Source organism: Bombina bombina, chromosome 1, assembly GCF_027579735.1.
Source record: "Bombina bombina isolate aBomBom1 chromosome 1, aBomBom1.pri, whole genome shotgun sequence".
NCBI lineage: Eukaryota > Metazoa > Chordata > Amphibia > Anura > Bombinatoridae > Bombina > Bombina bombina.
Window position 1 is genome coordinate 393,775,279 of NC_069499.1, and position 14,319 is coordinate 393,789,597.

Consider the following 14,319-nt stretch of genomic DNA (forward strand, 5'->3'; position numbering starts at 1 on the left):
CCCTTAATTACCCATTCCCCAGTTTTGCATAACCAACACAGTTATATTATTAAACTTTTTACCTCTGTGATCACCTTGTTTCTAATCCTCTGCAGACTGTCCCCTTATCTCAGTTCTTTTGGCAGGCTTGCATTTTAGCCAATCAGTGCTGACTCGTATGGCACACATGAACTAGCGCTGTCTAGCTGTGAAAAAATGTCAAAATGCACTGAGATAAGAGGCGGCCTTCAAAACCTTAGAAATTAGCATATGAGCCTGCCAAGAGAACAAAGCAAATGTAATGATAAAAGTAAATTAGAATGTTGTTTAAAATTGCATGCCCCATCTGAATTCCGAAAGTTTAATTTTGACTAGACTATCCCTTTAATCAGTTCACCCTAATAGACGTATATATACGTCTTGCTGTACTTTGCCTATCGTACTGCAAGACGTATATATATGTCTGAGCTACAGTAAGCTCCAGCACTCTCACCTGTTAAATTACAGCCGAGATCTGGAGTTCCTGAAGCTCCAGGCATCTACCGCATATGAAGTTAGAGCACGATCAGTGCTCCGGCTCCATATGAGGGCAGTTGCCTCATCTTTACAGATGGTGACACTGCGTGTCACCGTCTGTAACAATCTTTTGTTGGTGCCGGTGGGAGGTGTGGGCGGGAGGCGGATGGGCGGCTTAGCAGCGGAAGGGGGAGGGAAGGGGAGGGAGTGGGAGAGCCCTATGCTACAGAAAAGAAATAAAGGAAAAGGGATGGGGCAGCTACACTATGGAAAAGCGGATGTGTGGGTGTGGGGGGCCCCTAACTAAGGATCACGGGAGCGGGGAGGTGGGTGAAACCATACGCTACAGAGACTGAAATAAATATAAAAATACATTTAAAAAAAATGTTAGTAATAAAAAAAGGTTTTACAGGTACTGGCAGACTGATGGCGGCTTATAGTTAGAGGGGGGAGGTTTAGAGAGCTGTTTGGGGGGGATCAGGGAGTCAGGGAGGTTGGTGGGTAAGGGGGGATCTTACACTGCAGAACACAAAAACAAATATATATATATATTTTCTTTTAAAAAAAATCCTTACATTTTCATACTTTCAGACTGTCTTCCAGTACCTAAGATGGGGGTGACCAGTGGGGGGTGGGGGAGGGAGGAGTTCTGTTTGGGAGGGATCAGGTAGGGATCAGGGGCTGGTAAGTGTCAGGTGGGAGAGTAATCGCTACACTAAAGCAAAAATTATCCTTTCAAGCTACCTAATTAACACCTTCACTGCTGGGAATAATATGTGTGAAATTTCAGTGAGAATCCCAAAGTTTGTGATTTTTTTATTTTATTTGATCACATTTGGCGGTGGTGACATATAATATACCAAAATGGACCTAGATCAATACCTTAGGTTGTCTACTTAAAACATATATATAGTTTTAACAGGTAAATAAAAAAAACAAGCCTCTATTTCTGTTTAAATGGAGTGATAGCAAAAATGCTAGAAATTCTCCTGTATTTTGGGCAAGTTTTTCTCTGAAAGTCCCGGTAGTGAAGGGGTTAAATACTAAAGTGCTGAATTCATCTATCTCTGCTGCTTTTGCAGTCTTGTCATTCTTCCTAAAACCCTCACAGGCCATTATCTGAATCATGAACAAAAAAAATTTGGAACAAAACTAACCTTGCATGCTTCAGATAGAGCAAGTCATTTTAATACACTTGTAAAATCACTTCTGAATTTAAATGTACTTTGTTTTCTCGGTATCCATTGTTGAACATAAATACGCACATATATTACACTAGTGGTAGCTAGCTGGTGATTTCTAACACTGTCTGCATACACTTATTTCTTGTAATTGGCTATCTAGATATGTTCAGCTAGCTGACCGAGGTGTAGTGCTGTTCCTTTAGCAACGGTTAACAAAGGAATTAATCAAATGTGATAATACAATTACATTTGAAAGCTGATTAAATTGTCTGTTCTATACAAATCATGAAATACATTTTTGGGGGTTGCTGTTCCTTTGAGCAGGCCCAAAAGCATGGTTCTCTTGTTAGGCGACATATGCAACTTTCAAAGTGTGTATGCAAAACCATCTTACAGATAAATGTAGAGATATTACCACATAGCTGTCACTAAATAAAATTATTTCAATTAACGTTTGAAAATATATATTTAATTAATTTTGAGCAAGAACTGCCATGCAAATTGTGTAGTTGATAAGGAGAGAGGGGATTATTAAGGGAGGGTAGTGGATATTAAATTAAAATTTAATTTTGTGATTGTTGGCCAAACTGCCTCTGCAAAATCCTCTCATTAGAACATATGATTCATATTACAGTTCTTTCAGATATGTTCCACCTTCAAAAACCACTATACCAGTTTAAAACAAAGGAAGATTCGATGACTGAATAAAAAAGTTAACAGTTTTTTGAGACAGGCCAAATTTTTTAAGTTGCCTAAATTACAATCGTTCTTGAGGCCTATTAAGTATAGTAAAAATATTAATGTCCCATTTCAAATCATGTTAAATCTTTGTGCAAAGGAATCTGTACGATGTAACTCTCTCTACTATGGAATCTTTCATTTTCAGAGAAGAATGTGAAGGAGACTTTTTTACTCTAAAATCAATTCCCAACCTTTTGATTTTATGAATATTTCATTCTAAATAGTTTGCTTCACTCCATGTTACCAGTCTGTCTATTTCCATGTTATAGCTCAATTCATCTTCATCTGAGATAAGCCCAATCAGATTAGTGTTGTCAGCAAAATTCAATAGCTTCACAGATTCATTTGCAGAAGTACACTCATTGGTATATAAGGAATAGAGCAAGGGTTAAAGAACCCTATGGGACATCAGTATTGAGGAAATCAGGGTCGGAAATCAGCCCATTCACTTTAATAAATTGTTTCCTATTAGTTAAAAAGCTATAAAGCCATTGACATATGGAAAAGGGCAAATTGAGTTGTTTTAATTTAATTTAACAAAAAGTATATCAGGAAGAATAGAATTAAAAGCAGAACTGAAATCCACAAATAAAACTCGAACAAAGGTGGGAGAACTATCCATATGATGTAAAATAATCTATAATTGCATCATACACAGTTCTATTAGATCTGTATGCTAACTGTAGTGGATCTTGAATGGTGTCAGTCAAGGCTTTTAGATGGCACAGCATAGTAAGAATAATAATAATAACAGATGTAAGTGCAACAGGACTGTAATTATTCATGCTCAAAATGTCTTGTTTCTTCGGAACCGGAATAACACGATTTAAAACAGTAATAAAACTTAAAGAGAAATGGTCCCCCATTTATCAAGCTGTATATGCAGCTCTGGGGCCGATCACTGCAGGCTCACATGAGGTCATCAGACCGCTGCTTCCTAACCAGTAAGCCTGCTATTAGCTGGCAGATTAAATCACCCGGGTACATTCGCCCCAGGGAATTGACAATCCAAAGTAGTATTCCATTGGGATAGCGCGAGCAGAGGGTAGCATTGCACAAGCAAACAGGTTCACGTGAGCAAACACTGTCTATCCGGAAGATGAAATAAATGACAGCCATGAAATCCAAATATTTTCTTTCACAATTTAGATACAATTTAAAAAAAAGATTACAATTGACTTATTTTCTTAAATTGTACTTCGTTCTCTTTGTACCCTTTGCTGAAAAGCGGGTAGGTAAGCTCAGGAGCGTGCATGTTTCTGGAGCACTATTGGGTAGCAATTTTGAAAGAATATTGCGGGTCCACGCTGAGAATAGCACACTATCTGGCACTACAAGTCAATGGTAAAACACAATTACCAGAAAATGTTTAGCACAGTTGACATCTCTTTAGCGCGCACTATACTTCCAATGGTTAGGATGGCCAAACATCACTCATATTACAAGTTGTGAGAGCAACAGATAATTAGCGCTACTTGAGATCTGAAGTGTATTAGGACTAAAAATGATAACAAAATACATGTAAAACATATTAAAATAAAGTATCACACACACATATATATATATATATATATACACACACACATATATATATATATATATATATTTATACAGTGGATATAAAGTCTACACACCCCTGTTAAAATGTCAGGTTTCTGTGATGTAAAAAAAATGAGACAAAGATAAATCATTTCAGAACTTTTTCCACCTTTAATGTGACCTATAAACTGTACAACTCAATTGAAAAACAAACTGAAATCTTTTAGATAAAGGGAAATAAAAATAAAAAACTAAAATAATATGGTTGCATAAGTGTGAACACCCTTAAACTAATACTTTATTGAAGCACCTTTTGATTTTATTACAGCACTCGGTCTTTTTGGGTATGAGTTTTTCAGCATGGCACATTTTGACTTGGCAAGATTTGCCCACTCTTCTTTGCAAAAACACTCTAAATCTGTCAGAATGCGAGGGCATCTCCTGTGCAAAGCCCTCTTCAGATCACCCCACAGATTATGAATTGGATTCAGGTCTGGGCTCTGGCTGGGCCATCCCAAAACTTGAATCTTCTTTTGGTGAAGCAATTTCTTTGTTGATTTGGATGTATACTTTGGGTCTTTGCCATGCTGAAAGATAAAGTTCCTCTTCATGTTCAGCTTTCTAGCAGAAGCCTGAAGGTTTTGTGCCAAATTGACTGGTATTTTTAACTGTTCATTATTCCCTCTACCTTGACTAAGGCCCCAGTTCCAGCTGAAGAAAAACAGCCCCAAAGCATGATACTGACACCACCATGCTTCACTGTGGGTATGGTGTTCTTTTGGTGATGTGCAGTATTGTTTTTGCACCAAACATATCTTTTGGAATTATGGCTAAAAAGTTTAACTTTGGTTTCATCAGACCATAACACCTTTTGCAACATGCTTTTGGGAAACTTCAGATGTGTTTTTGCAAAATTTAGCCTGGCTTGGATGTTTTTTTTTTTGTAAGAAAAGGCTTCCGTCTTGCCACTCTACCCCATAGCCCAGACAAATGAAGAATACGGGCGATTGTTGTCACAAGTACCACACAGCCAGTACTTGCCAGATATTCCTGCAGCTCCTTTAAAGGGACAGTCTACACCAGAATGTTTATTGTTTTAAAAGATAGATAATCCCTTTATTACCCATTTCCCAGTTTTGCATAACCAATACAGTTCTAATAATATACTTTTAACCTCTGTGATTATCTTGTATCTAAGCCTCTGCAAACTGCCCCTTTTTTCAGTTCTTTTGACAGACTTGCAGTCTATCCAATCAGTGCCAGCTCCCAGATTACTTCACGTGCACGAGCACAGTGTTATCTATATGAAATACGTGAACTAACACCCTCTAGAGGTGAAAAACTGTTAAAATGCATTCTGAAAGAGGTGGGCTTCAAGGTCTAAGAAATTAGCATATGAACCTCCTAGGTTAAGCTTTCAACTAAGAATACCAAGAGAACAAAGCAAAATTGGTGATAAAAGTAAATTGGAAAATTGCTTAAAATTACATGCTCTATCTGAATCATGAAAGTTTATTTTGGCCTAGACTGTCCCTTTAATGTTGCTGTAGGCCTCTTGGCAGCCTCCCAGACCAGTTTTCTTCTCGTCTTTTCATCAATTTTGGAGGGACATCCAGTTCTTGGTAATGTCACTGTTGCACCATATTTTCTTCACTTGATGATGACGGTCTTCACTGTGTTCCATGGTATATCTAATGCCTTGGAAATTCTTTTGTACCCTTCTCCTGACTGATACCTTTTAACAATGAGATCCCTCTGATGCTTTAGAAGCTCTCTGCGGACCATGGCTTTTGTTGTAGGATGCGACTAACAAAATGTCAGGAAAGACCAACTAGAGCAGCTGAACTTTATTTGGGGTTAATCAGAGGCACTTTAAATGATGGCAGGTGTGTACTGACTCCTATTAACATGATTTTGAATGTGATTGCTTAATTCTGAACACAGCTACATCCCAAGTTATAAAAGGATGTATCACACTTATGCAACCATATTATTTTATTTTTTTATTTTTATTTCCCTTTACCTAAAAGATTTCAGTTTGTTTTTCAATTGAATTGTACAGTTTATAGGTCACATTAAAGGTAGAAAAAGTTCTGAAATGATTTATCTTTGTCTCATTTTTTTACATCACAGAAACCTGACATTTTAACAGGGGTATGTAGACTTTTTATATCCACTGTATATATAAATGTAAATTATATGTTTATTATTAAAATAAATGTCTAAAAAAGTGTTTTAAAGATATATAGCATATGGCAAGGTGCTTGACTGCGAAGGTCTCAAAGGTGTATATATACAGTATATATATATACATACATACATACATACATACAAGTAATCTAAGAATGCGAGCACTCACTGGTCTTTTAAGAGATATCATTAAATGTAGCAATGTTATATTAAAAGATATCACTTAAAAGATCAGTGAGTGCTCACCTTTTTGGATTACTTGTGCATAATCCTGCACTCATCTTACAGATGGGTCTGTATTAAGTGAGAGTGTGCTTCTTTGGATATATATATATATATATATATATATATATATACACAATATATATGTGTGCATGTATGTGTACATATATGTATGTGCACGCATGTATGCATACACGTATATAATATTATTTTATTACCACAGTGATTACCTAGCTTTAATAAACTATATAGAGGCTTTATTTTAAAGAGGAGCTTCTGTATTTTATAACAAAGGGTTATAGGGTCTCTATGCTTTTTGATAGCCTAATAGAGACATATAGAGACCCCTGCCTAAAAAGTGTTTTTTTATGTATTTTTTTTTGGTTACCTTTCCAGTAGTGTGTCTTGGGGGTTTGTAGAAGTTAAGGTGACTGAAATTGAGTTTTTTATATGTTTCCCCACAGCTAGCTTCCTTTTCCTGTTTCACTGTCCATGCCACGTTCATGTCTATAGGTGTAAGTGATGTTTCCATGCCTACAAACATGCCCGGATTTACCCAACTGAGGCTTAACTGGAAACCATTTTCTAAGCTGCCTAGCAGTGTAGTGGGGGGCACAATCAGGTTCCAAAGCACCTCCCCCCACTAGGATGAGGATACGTAGGTGTTCATCAGCACTAATGGCATTGTGCGTATGATGACCACATGTTGCCATCTGCAGTTAAGGTGTTAAACCAACATTCTAGAACATTCTGTAAAGTGGCAGCTGCAAAGCAACCACAATTTTGATTATGTCAAGGACTAGTTTGCAGTCAACCAGCAAAATGGAACTGTAGCTGCAGGTTTTAGCACAGCCACCATTCTGGAGCTCTCTGGCACTGGTTTGAAGGCACCCAGCATTCTGGAACAACATTGTTTTAACACAACCACCATTCCAGAGCATTCATTAAAGTGTCAGGTACTTCTTCCCAACAAAAATGTCATGTCTAAAATAAAGTGCAGTATGTATGTAAGAGAAACATGTTCATGACTAAGAAAATGTGAAATAAAATCAAACACTATCTCAAATTAATGGAAAAAAAAAGAAAAAAGCCCCAGCTCAACTTAAAGGGTCATAAAACACAATCTTTTTTATTTCACGAGTTAGATAGAGCAAATAATTTAAACCATTTTTAATTTACTTCTATTAATTAATTTACTTCTATGATCAAATTTGCTTTATTCTCTTGGTATCCTTTGTTGTTGAAGAAGCAGCAATACACTCCCAGGAGCTAGCTGAACACATCGGTTAAACCAATCAGAAGAGGCATAAAGTATACAGTATATATGCAGCCACCAATCAGCAGCTAGCTCCCTTTAGTTTATCGCTGCTCCAGAGCCTACCTAGGTATACTTTTCAAACAAAGATACCAAGAGAACAAAGCAAATTTGTTTAGTCTGCTATGTTTTTGTATCTTATTACAAAACTTTGTCTTGTATATCTCTTTATCCAGCACTATGGAATTTTGCACCGCTATATAAATAAATGATAATAATAATAAAAAAAAATAAATAGAATTAAATTGGTATGTTCTTTAAAATGGCATGCTCTGAATCACAAAAGAAACATTTTGGGTTTCATGTCCCTTTAAGCATGCATTAAACTGTAAAGAAGAAGAATTCCGTGGCAAAGTGAATAAAAAGGAAATTAGCAAGGTTATATCTACCAAAAAGGGAAACAATAAAACCAACTGGGTAGGAAAAAAAAATAATTTTAAGGAATAGTCTTTTTTTTCTTTCATCATCATATTCTGTTTGGTTACATTTTCTATCACTAATGATCTTGTTGTCGTCATACGTTTTCTAATAATATTAATCTGACTGTTTGCGGTCCTGTAAGGAAGTATACGCTCACTTGATACATTATAAACTTTCTATCTATTTCACATGTGACAAATACCATGTTGGCTGGAGTGTAGAGTGACTGGATTCCTGCTTTGAGTTTCTGTTCATCACCATAAGCATTGGGATAAAACCATGTACGCATATTATTCTTTTCTGGCTTTTGATGAAACACTTCTTCCTTTCCCTTAGGCTGATGGAGGAGATTTGAAATCTGAGCTTTTAAGGTGTTTATGGACTGGTGCCCAATAAACTCTCATTTTCAGAGTCCACCCATCCCCTTGATAACATCTAAGAGTGGAAATTCACCAAACTGTTTAATTAAACAGTGATATATTCTGCATTATGTTTTAAAGGATCAACACATTTTTAGCCTGTGATTAAAGGGACAGTCAACGCAAAAATTGTTGTTTTAAAAGACAGATAATCTCTTTATTACCCATTCCCCAGTTTTGCACAGAAAATATGGTTATATTAATACACTTTTTATCTCTGTGATTACCTTGTATCTAAGCATCTTCTGACAGCCCCCTAATCACATGACTTTTTAATGAATTATCTATTGACTTACATTTAAGCCAATTAGTTCTGTGTTGTTAGAACCCACGGGCATGAGCTCAATATTATCTATAGGGCTCACATGAACTAGCAGCCCCTTGTTGTGAAAAGCTAATAAAAAGCATGTGATCAAGGGGCTGTTTTTAGTGACTTAAAAACAGACAGAAATTTAGAGGCTTAAAGGTTATAAAGTATATTAATATAACCATGTTGGTTGTGCAAAGCTGGGGGATGGGATGTAATGGCATTATCTATCTTTTTAAACAATAAAAACATTGTGTTGACTGTCCCTTTAATCATATTCCTTTTTTACCTTTGTTTATAAATAATAAGTTTTATATATATATATATATATATATATATATATATATATATATATATATATACAGTGGGGAAAAAAGTCACCAATTGTGCAAGTTCTCCCACTTAAGAAGATGAGAGAGGCCTGTAATTTTCATCATAGGTATACCTCAACTATGAGAGACAAAATGTGGAAACAAATCCAGACAATCACATTGTCTGATTTGGAAAGAATTTATTTGCATATTATGGTGGAAAATAAGTATTTGGTCACCTACAAACAAGCAAGATTTCTGGCTCTCACAGACCTGTATCTTCTTCTTTAAGAGGCTCCTCTGTCCTCCACTCATTACCTGTATTAATGGCACCTGTTTGAACTTGTTATCAGTATAAAAGACACCTGTCCGCAACCTCAAACAGTCACACTCCAAACTCCACTATGGTGAAGACCAAAGAGCTGTCGAAGGACACCAGAAACAAAATTGTAGACCTGCACCAGGCTGGGAAGACTGAATCTGCAATAGGCAAGCAGCTTGGTGTGAAGAAATCGACTGTGGGAGCAATAATTAGAAAATGGAAGACATACAAGACCACTGATAATCTCCCTCGATCTGGGGCTCCACACAAGATCTCACCCCGTGGGGTCAAAATGATAACAAGAACGGTGAGCAAACATCCCAGAACCACACGGGGAATGAGATGCAGAGAGCTGGGACCAATGTAACAAAAGCTACCATCAGTAACACACTACGCCGCCAGGGATTCAGATCCTGCAGTGCCAGACGGGTCCCCCTGCTTAAGCCAGTACATGTCCGGACCCGTCTGAAGTACAGAGCATTTGGATGATCCAGAAGCGGATTGGGAGAATGTCATATGGTCAGATGAAACCAAAGTAGAACTGTTTGGTAGAAACACAACTTGTCGTGTTTGGAGGAGAGAGAACACCATACCTACTGTGCAGCATGGGGGTGGCAACATCATGCTTTGGGGCTGTTTCTCTGCAAAGGGAACAGGATGACTGATCCGTGTACATGAAAGAATGAATGGGGCCATGTATTGTGAGATTTTGAGTGCAAACCTCCTTCCATCAGCAAGGGCATTGAAGATGAAACGTGGCTGGGTTTTTTAGCATGACAATGATCCCAAAAACAACGCCCAGGCAACGAAGGAGTGGCTTCGTAAGAAGCATTTCAAGGTCCTGGAGTGGCCTAGCCAGTCTCCAGATCTCAACCCCATAGAAAACCTTTGGAGGGAGTTGAAAGTCTGTGTTGCCCAGCGACAGCCCCAAAACATCACTTCTCTAGAGGAGATCTGCATGCAGGAATGGGCCAACATATCAGCAACAGTGTGTGACAACCTTGTGAAGACTTACAGAAAACGTTTGACCTCTGTCATTGCCAACAAAGGATATATAACAAAGTATTGAGATGAACTTTTGATATTGACCAAATACTTATTTTCCACCATAATTTGCAAATAAATTCTTTCCAAATCAGACAATGTCACACAATAGGATCATATCATTATTTATTTGCAAACAACTACCATATTTGTATAAGAGACAAGTAAAAATTATTAATGATTCAGATAGAGCGTACAATGTACGGTAAATAGACTTTGCAATTTACGTCTATTATAACATTTACTTTGTTGACAAAGGTTCAGGGAGACTAAGGAATCAACACATTTCACATAGGAAAATATTTAAAGGTAAGCTCCTACACCTATGTCATGCCTAACCTACACACCCCTGTAAGCCCAGCTAAGTCCCTAATACCACCTACACTTATGTAATGTCTAACCTACACTCCCCTGGAATGCCCCAGCTATGTCCCACATACTGTCTAAAAAATACTATAATAAACTATAATAAACTTTACTAAATAGTTAACCTTCCCCTTATAACTATAGGAACTATGTTGCTGAAATTAAAGGATATGCTTAAATGTGTCACAGAGATTACTATATAGATATATACAATACTTTAAACAATATGCATTGTACAATAAACCCCCTAAGCTACAGAAAAATAAAAAGAGTCTAAGTTACATAAAGTAAAAAAAAGACAGTATCCAAAATAAAAGACCAACCATTATACCTAACATAACCTACATGCCCCATAAAAAATAAAACCGGTGCCTGGACCTGGGATGAAGAGGGCTCAACGTCGGATCAAGAGGAGCTGGATTTTCGCATGGTGAGTTAAAACTTTGGGTTTAGTTAGGGGTTTTTTGAGGTGGTTTTTTTATTTTGAAGAATATGATTTTTTATTTTAAATTTTAATATTTAGGATAGTTTTTTTTAGCTAGACTTAATTATTTTTGGGGGTTACTTGTAGAAGGGGTGGTGTAATATATTTAAATGTAAAAGATCTGCATTAATTTTAGGGCACTGCCCTTCAAAGTATAATGGTGGGGGTTTTTGTTTTGGATTCTGTCTTTTTTATTTTCTGTAACTTTTTTATTTTTCACTTAGGGGGTTTAGTAAAGAGGGGGGGTTAAGTAGAGTATGGTTTGTGTTGGGGGTTGTGGTGGTTTAGGGGGTTAATCGTGTAGGGCACTTGCTGTGGCCTAGTGGTGATATAGTGGTTAATAGTTTAGATGGGTAATTGTGGTGGGCTAGTGGCGGTATAGGGGTTAATAGTTTAGATGGGTACTTGTGGTGGGCTAGTGGCGGTATAGGGGTTAATAGTTTAGATGGGTACTTGCGGTGGGCTAGTGGCGGTATAGGGGTTAATAGTTTAGATGGGTACTTGAGGTGGGCTAGTGTAGATATAGGGGTTAATAGTTTAGATGGGTACTTGCGGTGGGCTAGTGGCAGTATAGGTGTTAATAGTTTAGATGGGTACTTGCAGTGGGCTAGTGGTGGTATAGGGTTTAATATTTTAGATGGGTACTTGAGGTGGGTATGTGGCAGTATAGGGGTTAACAGGATAGATACATGTGGTGGTTATGTGGCAGTATGGCGGTAAACAGGATAGATACTTGCAGTAAGTATGTGGCAGTTGAAGGGTTAATAAAGTAGATGGTTACTTGCGGTGGGTATGTGGCAGTTTAGATATTTATTAGTGTAGTGTTAGTTTTCGATTGTGGGGTACTTCGGTTTGAGGGGATTAGGATTAGTAGTTAGGCATGACATAGTAAATTACTCTTGGCAATGCTGCCTTTTAGCATCTATCTCAGGAGCTTGGATTATTCCGACAGGCTCGCTCGACATAGTGGTGGATTTCTTGGAATATCTCGAGCCTCGTAGCACTTTTGGTCAGCAGGGCCTAAGTATTGGGCTTTGGTTTAAAAACAGATATAAGGATGAATGTGTGTGTACACTAAATGATAACATAATGAGATGTCCTTCTACCTGCAAGTTCAACCCATTGTAATAGGCTGTGGTTTAAAAGCACAAAACCAACTATTTCATATACACAAATAAATGAAAATGCAATTTCTCATATATAGTCTGCAGCTGGTATAAAAAGGTACTGGAAATAGATTAAGGCAAACAATTTTACCATATACTGTCCCTTTAGCGCACAGTGGGAGTAAAGAGTACAATATTACAGGTTTGATATGTTTGATATTTTACATGTTGTAAAAAAAAGGTTAGAAAAAATAAATAAGGGAACCTGGGGGACTGTAAAAAATGTGGTCAAATTCCTGGAAATAAAGGAGGGTTTGGAAACCCTCACATACGTCTCTTGTTAACTCACCAGATGTTTTCAACTAGCTCCCAGTAGTGCATTGCTGCACTGGAGGGGTTAAACACACAATAATATGCAAGTAACAGTGCAACAATAGAATCTTCTGACATACTACAATATTTTCCTTTTTTGTACTATTATGCCCCTTCAAGCAATAAAACAAAACAAAACAAAAAACAACTAGTGGCAGTATGCAACAGTATACAATGGGGCTGGCTAAAAACGTAAACAAAAATCTCAGAGAAATAATTTCAAATGTTTTAAAATATTAAAGTGATGGTAAATTCTCTCCTTTATAAAATCAGATCTGGAATGTTAGTGATATTTTAGATGGAGTGTAAATAAATCAGTTGTAACGAAGATGCGCTATAACTTGATTTTTAATATAAATATGAAATTCAAATTTCCTGCGCTCCTCTGGCCACTTAAAAACTCAATTTTTCTGTGAGCTAAAGGTTTGAATAGTTCTCCAATCAGTTTTCTCCCAATATGGCACTTTTGTTGTAGCTATAGCGCTGATTGGAGAACAATTAAAACCTTTATCTCGCCGAAAAATTGAGTTTTGAAGTGAGTGCGGTGTATTTGAATTTCATATCTATATTAAAAAGTAAGTTATAGAGCATCTTCATTACAACTGATGAATTAAACTCCATCTAAAATATCACTAACATTCTGGATCTGTTTTTAAAAAGGGGAAAGTTTGCCATCACTTTTACCAAACACAACCCAAAGGTCTCTTAATAGTTAATAAGTTATGAGTGATGTGGCAAGGTTTAAATAAAGTCTACCTTTCCATATGTACATTACTATTGTTTTAGCTTGTGATACACATAAACCATGCATGATCTAATTCTATAAAGAATATTTCTAATATATAGAATTAGTAGGAGCAACTCTGGCAGATGGGCAAGTTTTCTATTTGTATTCACTGTCTTTATTTTTATTGATTTATTATTAATTTCATTATGTTGTCTTGAATTCATAGGGGATGATTTCTAATGTGTATTCTTATACCATATCTTTTACTTTATTTAATTTATTTTTTAACATTAGCTGTAAATTTTAACCAATGCGCACAAACTAACATACAGTATATGGGATAGAGTTAAGCCACTCAATTTCTATAAGTTTTAATTAGAGTTTGCAGTTTTGTCAGTTACTATCATGGGCTAGATTTATTAAGCTCCAGACGGAGATCTCTGCCCCTGTCCACCCGGGATCAAAGCTAGTGGGCAGCAATACGCTATACGCATTTATCATTACACACTTCGCCTCGGTGCAGGGGCTGTCAATCTCCTTGGATGGAGAAGTCCATGGTTTGAAAAATGCCACTTTATAGTTGGCTTATAGGTTAATAAGCAGCAGTCTGATGACCGTTGCTTCTTAACTCTCATTTGCAGGGTCGCATCAAAGCTTCATTAGTATCTTCTTAAATGGAGCCTTCTGTCTATATTAAAGCACATGGCCTTATTATACGGACTCACCCCTTATTATTTCACCTGTGCTCTATTGCA